The sequence below is a fragment of the Aplysia californica genome, unplaced genomic scaffold (genome assembly GCF_000002075.1).
Source record: "Aplysia californica isolate F4 #8 unplaced genomic scaffold, AplCal3.0 scaffold00324, whole genome shotgun sequence".
Classification (NCBI taxonomy): Eukaryota; Metazoa; Mollusca; class Gastropoda; order Aplysiida; family Aplysiidae; genus Aplysia; species Aplysia californica.
In genome coordinates this window covers 3,365-13,172 of record NW_004797594.1, presented here as the reverse complement: position 1 = coordinate 13,172, position 9,808 = coordinate 3,365, and positions in this window count along the sequence as shown.

The window sequence follows — 9,808 nt, the reverse complement described above, 5'->3', positions numbered from 1 at the left end:
CCCACCTCCATGTATTTCCAAACAGGACACAAAATGATGCCTGTCACTGTCTGTGATATCCCCACCGCCCTCCAAAATCATCAAATCGATCACATTTTGAGCGATATCACCCATGATGACTAGCAACTACTTCATGTTTCTTTTGACTGATCGCGTTTTTCTTTTCTTCTTTTTAAAACTTTACACTTCTCTCCTTCTGACTTGGATTGCCATCTTTCTTTTTCATAATTTTATTTATTACGCTGTTACTTACATAATTAATGCGTCCTTGGTAATCCATTTCTTTACTAATATGCTGTTTTAGGCATAATTATTGTCATAATTTTTAAACTATTTTTGGTATATTTTTATCTAAATATATTTATCTAATTTTTTATTTTTATTTGCGCATTTTCTATCATCAGAGAGTATAGAGCTATATCTTGTTCACTTTTGTTGTCTGACTGCGGTTAAAACAAGGTAAAATGAAATCATTCTGTTAATCTTCCCCGACCTTTGGATGACCAACAGAATCTAAATGCCTATTTATGAAGGTCACTGCAAACTGCAAACTACGGTTCCGACTCATTTTCTTTGATGCTAGCCTAAAGCGAGTCAAAAACCCAAAAAAAACTGATGCAAGGTTTACAGTATACACATAAAACATTACAAAGTTGACATATTTTCCTCAACACCACAGTATAACAATTAACATACGCCTAAGGCACACGATTCAAGAGACGGGGTGAATAATTTTTAAGACACACGTGGAGACATGGAGACAGCCTTTGGATGAAATCTACAAACTTACTCTGAAATGTACGGGCAGGGTGGACAGGTGTCGCTTTCTCAAAATGAGCAATTTTACTATAACATATGTGAGGCAGCGTGGTGAAATTGTAATGTTTTAGGTGAAAATCGTCAATTTGTGGGCATGTAGAGCTATTGGTATCACCTTAAAGCTTGTTCACTTGTCTTTATTTGGTTGAAATAAGTATCCATTTATCTTGAATTCAAGTCGAGATATTTACGAAAGAAGGAGGAAGGGGTCACCTGTTTTCAGAGACAAAATTAGTGAGAAAATGGCTGCCAAAGGTTAGTTATTCCCTTAGCTTAAGAGACCGTGGTAACTGAAATTTTACATTTTCTGTGTCTTTAATCAACGTTTTTCAGTAAAATCGACACAGAAATGAGTTCTTTAATGGGCATGAAAGGTGTGGAGCCAAAAAAACAAAAATTTAATAAAAATTCACAAACCTGCGGAAAAATTCAAGTTTCTTCATTTTGATTATTTTGACGAGAGCCTGATTCCACCACGCTGCCTCACATTTACAATTTTGATTCGTGCACTAACTTTTTTTTTCTATTATGGATACGTAACTCTTCTTCTCTCTCGCAACTGCGTAAGGTCATATGAGCGCGCGGGACACACTGAACATTATCAGTTGGTGGGAAATTTGGAATTTTGTCCGAGTGGCGGCCGAAGCCTACTCTTACCGATTTTGGACCAACAAGGGATCTTTACCATGCGCAACTAGCACATGGGGCCTCTGAAATTTGTTATCCTTGTCCGAGAAGGCTAAGTGTTAGATCTTACCTTCCATAAGATAAAGATGTGGCTGAAAGACACCAGTAAGAAGGAGCCTAAGAGTAACGGTAGAAAGGCTGCTGAAAGAGTCTGGAGCCCAGAGGAGGGGGCAAAGGAGGTGAGGGGGCGCAGGCAGAAAGTGAAGAAGAAAACAGACGACAGAACATTGTTAGAGAGCAGAAAAGCGTGCGGAAGGAGAAAATTTTAGAGAAAAGTTTCCGTCGCTACCTGGATTCGAACCCGGGACCTATTGAATGAGTGGCGAACACCTCAACCCCCTAGACTACTAGAGCCCCCCCCCCCCCCCCGCCAACCCATCCCCTTTAAAGTTACAGTGTTGAGAGTTTGAAAGGGAAGTTTAGCTCATGCGATATTGTTCTGTATGTTCCTGTAGACATTGAGTTTGAGGTTGCTAACAGAATATTTGCACCAGGACTATGTTGTTACTGCATATATTTTTGCTCTGAGGCGTTTACAGTTTTTTCTGAAATTAGTGGAAGTTGAACAATACACCGTCTGCGAACTTTTAACATGTACTAAAGCCCAGAAAACAAAACTATACCGGTGAGTCCGTTTCCTTCTTTTAACAATTAGACCTTGACCATCAATGATCTATTTATAGAGAGGCACCAGCCATCCATGTCCTTGACCATCAATGATCTATTTATAGAGAGGCACCAGCCATCCATGTCCTTGACCATCAATGATCTATTTATAGAGAGGCACCAGCCATCCATGTCCTTGACCATCAATGATCTATTTATAGAGAGGCACCAGCCATCCATGTCCTTGACCATCAATGATCTATTTATAGAGAGGCACCAGCCATCCATGTCCTTGACCATCAATGATCTATTTATAGAGAGGCACCAGCCATCCATGTCCAGGTGCTGTTTTAGCCTTTTTTTCCTGTTTGCGTATTAATAATATTTTTTTGCTAATTTATTGGTTCCGCTTCTATGTACCCCATATCTATGGTTCTCAACCTGGAAATCGCCAATAGTTCGCTGTAATTGCCCCCCCCCCCCCCCAATCCCCCAAACATTTTTTATCACCCCCCCCCCCCCTTTATAGTGTCATCATTTATGTTACCGTCTATTTTTATCGATAACACGATTATGGATTAAGGGCAGTATTAATGATAATTAAGAAAAAAAAACCCATTAATTAAATAATAAATAAATAAATACATTAATAATAAATGAATAAATAAATAATGCTAATGATTATCATAATACAAATATTGATAAAGAGAAGAAGAAGAAGAAGAAGAAGAAGAAGAAGAAGAAGAAGAAGAAGAAGAAGAAGAAGAAGAAGAAGAAGAAGAAGAAGAAGAAGAAGAAGAAGAAGAAAAAGAAGAAGAAGAAGAAGAAGAAGAAGAAGAAGAAGAAGAAGAAGAAGAAGAAGAAGAAGAAGAAGAAGAAGAAGAAACATGGTCATAACATCAATATAATATAAAAAAAACAATAATACTAACAATAGAATTGATTTGAGTAAAATAATGAAATAATATAAAAATAATAAATGGAGTAATATTATTATAAATCAAAATTTCTAAAAGGACACTACTTGGAATCCGCCGATTGTGTGGGATCAGATACCTTGTATGAATACGTTAAATTAGATAATTCAATCCATACAATTTGAGGTTATATCTTCAGATCACCATCCTTTTTTTTTCAAGAGGAAAGCAGATGTCTATTCTCATTTTTTACAATTAGAATCTACACTCATAATGCATTTTTTCGTGCTGTTGTCACCATTTAGAATTTGAATTGCAACAATATATTTCTTAAGCACATGCCACCGACATCACAGATTACGAAACATAAATGAAAGAAAATGTAAAATTTGGACTTAATAATTTAAACTTTTTTATCAACGATATATTATAGATCTAGATCTATATATACTAGCGAGCAAAAAAACAACACAAAAAACTATTTTGGCCCTAACTAAATAACCATCAATGGTAGAAGACTAAAGTTTACACCGTCGATAGTATATATATCATATCCTCTTTGAAAATCAAAAGTCGTCCGTCTTGCTTGTCACCGGCATCTAGAGCTATTGCCCTTTAATTTAAGCGTGGAAAAAGCCACGTGGTGCCTTCGAATCATGGTCTAAATGATTGAAAAAGGAGTGAAAAGTAATCTCCTGAGCTTGGCTTTAAAAGGCGTGGTAAAAATCGGTTCAGTCATTTCGCCTGCAATTGCTACGACAATGCCACGTTTAGGGGCTATACAGAAAGAAATAGTAATAGGCCGCTTGGAGGGTGGAGAAAGGTCAATTGTGGTTGCCAATCATTAAATTTGGTGTTCACATCTCGACTATCCACAAACTCATAACCCGTTTTAAGCTCACGAATTTTACGTCGGACCGAAAAAGGTCAAGTCGACCCTGAGTGACTGATGCACGTGCATAATGTGCATACAAATACCTTGTCCGGATGTATCGTTCAAATCGACCTCAGACAGCTACAAGAACATCATATTTCATAAGGGGCACCCACGGAAGAGCCATAAGTCGACTCATAGTAAACCGACGATTACGTCAGAAAAACATTAGACGCCCTCGGCCCTCCCATGGCCCAGGCTTGACCGCACACCATCGCCAAGAGCGTTTCAACTGGGCCCAGCACCATGTCAACAGCCTTCTAAGAGACTGGTCTTTGGTTCTCATTTTTGGACGAATGCCTGTTCTCCATAGATACACTAAACAGGGACCTCAGAGTTAACCAAGAGGAAGGCGAACGTTATCGTGACAACTGTATCATAGAAATGAATCACTGGAAAGGACATTGCGTCATGATCTGGGGTGGAATCATGTGGAACCACAAAGTAGGACCAATGATCTTCCAAAATCAAGGCCAAGGTCGATGTCAAGGTCTCAATGCTGCCCGTTGCATAGCAGAAGTTCTTAGGCCCCTTTACACAGTCAAAAATTTAACTTCCGGTTCCTGTCAGATATTGCTTGTGAGCGCGCTTCCCGTGTTACACAGGATTTCCTCCGACACCAAGGCATCACTCTGCAGCCTCACCCTGCTCTTAGCACGGATTTCAACCCAATTAAGCATTTTTAGGACAACATTAAAAGATGCGCCGAGGGGAGATAACCAAGGCCAAGAACCACATAGGAACTGGATGTGGCCATCCAGGAGATGTGGAGGCAGACGTTTTACTTACAATCAAGTGGCTTCCTTGTACCGGAGATCGGTTTTCCGATCTAATTGTAGCCAAAACCACTACTGAGCATTTTGATGCATTAACAGGAAGTTGAAAATATATTCTGCGATAATGTAATATTCACAGCGATGCCCCACGTATCCTTTCATAATGCTAGAAAACAGTTTGAGTTTAAATTCCCCCGTTTTGTTAAAAATGGAAAATGAACATAATCACCATTGCAAAGGTAAACAGGATTTGGCGTTTCTTTTGCTCGCTAATATATACATATATTCAGTACACTTTTGGCATGTCTAGTTTTGATCCCTACAAGACTGAAGCTAAAGCTTGTGTGGTTTCTTTGAAAACGGAAGTGAAGTTTAGACTAGTGCGCTACGGTCTTAAACATTACAGGACACAACTATACTGGTCAAAACATGAAAAATAACTGAGGGAAAGAAAAATTGATTGGGGTAGCATTAAGTCCTTTATATTCATTGTTTGTTCACACAAATTTTAAAACATTTCTTAAAGACGAAAATGCTTATCAAACAATCATAATGTCTTTAACGTTACAAGGCATTTTATTTTCAAATAGAAAACTAGACTCTTGTTTACGAAAATACTAATACAAGTAGAACTTTTAGAAAAGTATTGCTATAAAACGGGTAATTCAATGCTGTAGTTTCAGCAAATATGAACAAAATCGATAAGTGTTTTCGGCAACAACAATAGCTAAATATAGTAATCTTAAACGTTACAGGACAAAAGATAAAAAACGGTGCAGAAAAAGGACAATTTGTTTCTTAAAAATAATATACACACTTATTGAGAACTAAAATATGTATTATAATACTTCTTGGCTGTTATATGTCATGTTTTTAGAAGAAAAAGGTATCAACTTATTGACTCATTGAGCATATTATAGAGACTTAAAATTATACGGGACAAAAATCGTGTGGCAGTTACAAAGGGAAACATGAAATCCAAACTAAACTGAAATTAATTTTCCCCATAGTGAAAGAAGCAGCAGTTTTAGTAGTAGTAGTAGTAGTAGTAGTAGTAGCAGCAGCAGCAGCAGCAGCAGAGCAAATAAATATCAAAAAAGGTATTTTCATTATCGCTATTATCATTGTCAAAATACATCGTTATTCATGGCAGCAAACAGTGTTCTATCTTTCTGTGATTTCTTGTGACAATATGATGATGTTCACTTCCCAAAATGTTTCCACGGCATGGTGATCGCATTGAAGATCATTTGGGACAACAAAGACTTTGTGAATTAGATCTATGTAGCATCCCGTGTGGTCCACTTTGATAAATAGTTTCTTGTCAGTTGCTCGAACAGGAAGATCGAAGCAAATTCATCACAGTATGGACCTCTACTTTTCTAACAGCTCTTTATGATTTCAAGAACACGAAACGTTGCCATTGAGCATGAAACAAGTGTATGAAATGTTTACAAGCTGCTTATCAAAGTCCAACTGCACTCAGCAAGGATGAGGAATGTCAATATGTCTTTTTGCTGCTGAGTTGGGAAAGAGTTTTTTGACGTACATCTTGCACAGTTTGCTGTCGAGCTGCTATGAATTTTGGAAAGACTTTCATAACTCTGTGGACAGGTTGTCTGTATGACACTTCCTCGAATCTATTGGACCTCGTTTTTCTTCTTCTCTGTGTCTTCACCCTTTTCCTTTTTTGAATGTAACCTTTCTCTAGCCTTTTCAGCCCTTTCCTTCTGACCTGACCAGGATGCTGTTACCTCTCTTGCGTAGCTTTACCATTTCATTCTTTAGTATCACTAGCCCAGCAAATTTACGTGTTGCAACTTTGCTAGTTGTAGTAGTAGCCAATGTGAGGTTTTCCTTCTTGTTTTTCCTACATTTCTTGACTTGTTCGTCGGTCTTTGCTTTGTGATTTGCCACCCTCTTTCCCTAGACGAACGTCTTCAGCTCTTTACAATTGCACATCGATGTTACCCTTTGTTTTTTTAAAATCGGTCCTGGTATTCCTTAGTTGGTTTATTTTAAACTTTGTTGCAATAAACTTAGTGTATTTCTTTTTAGAATTTCGGTACTTGAAATATTATATGTGAGGCAGCGTGGTGGAATCAGGCTCTCATCAATTCTTGGGTATGTAGAGTTATTGGTATCATCTTAAAGCTTGTTTACTTGTCTTTATTTTGATGAAAAAAGTATCCATTTATCTCGAATACAAGTCGAGATATTTACGAAAGAAGGAGATGGGGTCACCTGTTTTCAGATGTAAAATTAGTGAGAAAATGGCCTCTAAGGGTTAGTTATTTCCTTAGCTTAAGAGTCCGTGGTAACTGAAAATTTACATTTTCTGTGTCTTTAATCAACGTGTTTCAGAAAAATCCACAGAAGAAATGAGTTCTTTAATGGGCATGAAAGGTGTTGAGCCCCAAAAAAAAAATTTTTAATTCACAAACCTGCGGAAAAATGCAGGTTTCTTCATTTTGATTATTTTGACGAGAGCCTGATTCCACCATGCTGCCTCACATATGCATTCAGAGATCTCTAGCGCAGAGCACGCACCTATAGTACTCTAAAGCTGGAAAGAGAATGTGGGAGCAGGAGGGGTAAATGAAAAAAATTTACCAATCAGTGTTGTAACTAAATTGAAAGAGATTAACTCGTTCTATACTTTGGTTGAAAATAAGACATTGCATTGCCTTTTTGTATTATTCTATTAAAATAATTTGTAAAAGAAAAAGTAGTCACAAATTTTGTTTTAGAATGTACATGAATAAAGTGAATATAAACCGATGTTATTCAACGCTTATGTGGTCTTGCTAGTCTTATCATAGTCCTATACGATAACATCAGCTACTCTGCCCTAAATATTATTGGGACAACACTTGTTACCAAAACTTTGGTCAAAATTATTTAGTCCGTGTGACCATTAAGACCAATGTAAAACTTACTTTCCTCTTGTTAAAGCCAATATTAACTTTTGATGAAAACTAAGGGTAAAGCTACATTGCGGACAAAGCGAAGCAGGTCGAGGCAATCAAAATAAAACCAACGGGAAAGACGGACGTTACCAGCCGTACAAAGAACGGTCCGAAGCGAGGAGATGCCAGGAGAAATTCCGGCTAATGTACAATCGCTTTCATCGCTTGAAATATACATATGTAAACACTAGCACATTATTGACAGCATGCTTGACACTAGTAGATCTACAAAATTTCAGTGATGAAAACAAGGAAGGAAAACAGAGAGAGTTAGAGAAAACTGTTTGTCAAAGCAAAAAAGAAAAAGAAAAGCAAAGCACTCAATGCATTTACTTTTATTCAAAGCAAGACATTATAGAATTTACCTCTTTTCAATTAATTTGTAGACCAAGATCTACCTATCCATCGGTTCTCCATAACATTCCCTTCTTAACATTCTTTCCATTTGTCTCTTATTCTTTCTTTCTTAATCGTAGAGATTGGATGTCTGAAGTTAGTACAATCTAGTCCTTCAGGTGAGTTTAACCATAAACATTTCATACAGATAGAAAAAGGAATCACAACTCATTCAAACTGAATCTGCACATCTGCTTTCATCGTGTGGTAAATTTCTCTTTAAGAGGTGAAATTTACCAAACTAATAATGCATCGGGTTCACCCACTCCTTTCTTTTTTTTTCTCTTTGGAGTTACCTCGTCGTTCAGGAGAAAAGGCGCCAAGTTTTTTCTGTTCATTTTCAACTGAAACAAAAATTGACATGGAGGATCCCAAACAACGTTATTTCGCTTGCATCGCCCTCTTCGCCTTGTTCCTGGTGTGTACACCTCGTCATGCATCACCAAGCCTACAGTGTGACATTACCCTGAATAGGACATATCAATATACTTTGTATTCCATTGACAGAGTAAATTCACTGATGTTCGATCTTAGATATTTGAAACACCGAGCCAAGCAGCCTATAACAAGTTGTCAACTTCAATTGTCCCAACTGCCAACCCCAAAGCTAGAAATATATGGCATTAACGCATGAAATCCTTGAAATGAAATTCTTAAAGCAGCTACTCATTCTATAAAGATATAACACAAAAACCAAGTCTAAATCGTTAAAATGAAGAAATCAAGCTCTTTGTCCAATTTCCATTTCGAAACAACAAACACTATGAAAAACAACAATCCTTGTTTTGGCATTGATCCAAACTCACTAATTTCCTGGGGGACTTTAAGATTTCATCAACGAATCACACATTTTGCAGTCATTTTAACAAAGAAAGCAAATTTTAAAGCAATTCAAGTCTTAACCAATACTTACATCTTAATCGTTACACCGCTAAAATTGCGTTACGAAGTCATTCATATTCACTTTCTACAGACACCATCGTCTTACCGGGGAATAGATGAAAGCCAAGTTGATTGGAAATCAGTGACCTTGACATAAAAATACGCACAAATATTTCGAACTACTTCCGGCGTCAGTAAACACGCTGATCTTAAACGTTACAACGTGACAAAAGTTCAAGGACGCGACTATTTACCCCGAAAAATTCGTAATCAGTGTTGTAGTTTTGTTCTTTGTTGATGGAATGACTAAAGTGATCGCATTTCTAGTTCTACAATGAAAAATTACACTTTTTAAACGACCAATTGAACTGAAGATAGGGCTACTATTTTTTATCATTTTTTGGACGAGACGTGTAGCGTTTAAGACCTAATGTTATGTCCTTTGTATAAAGAAATGGGCCGTATTAAGCATATATGTGTCGGTTACCCTGAAAGTTCTACTTATGATCAGTAGATCTATTTACCCTTAATTGCGGAAATACGATGCAGGCAGTTTTTTTAAGAGAAATCTTCAGATGAAAACCGTCTCTGGTGAATGTTACATTTTCATACCTAAAAAATGCTGATTTTTTAACGAAAAAGCCCCACACTGTTTCAGTAAATCATTTTGTTGGATATTGTCTGCCTTGTCCAGGTTTGGCAACCTTTTCACCACCGGCTTAGGTTATCTTAACTATGATTGGAAATAGAGAAAGCTATTTATGGTGTTTGCAGTAAAGGGTAAGCGCAAGTTCAAGTTTTCATGAGAATTGCCCATATATA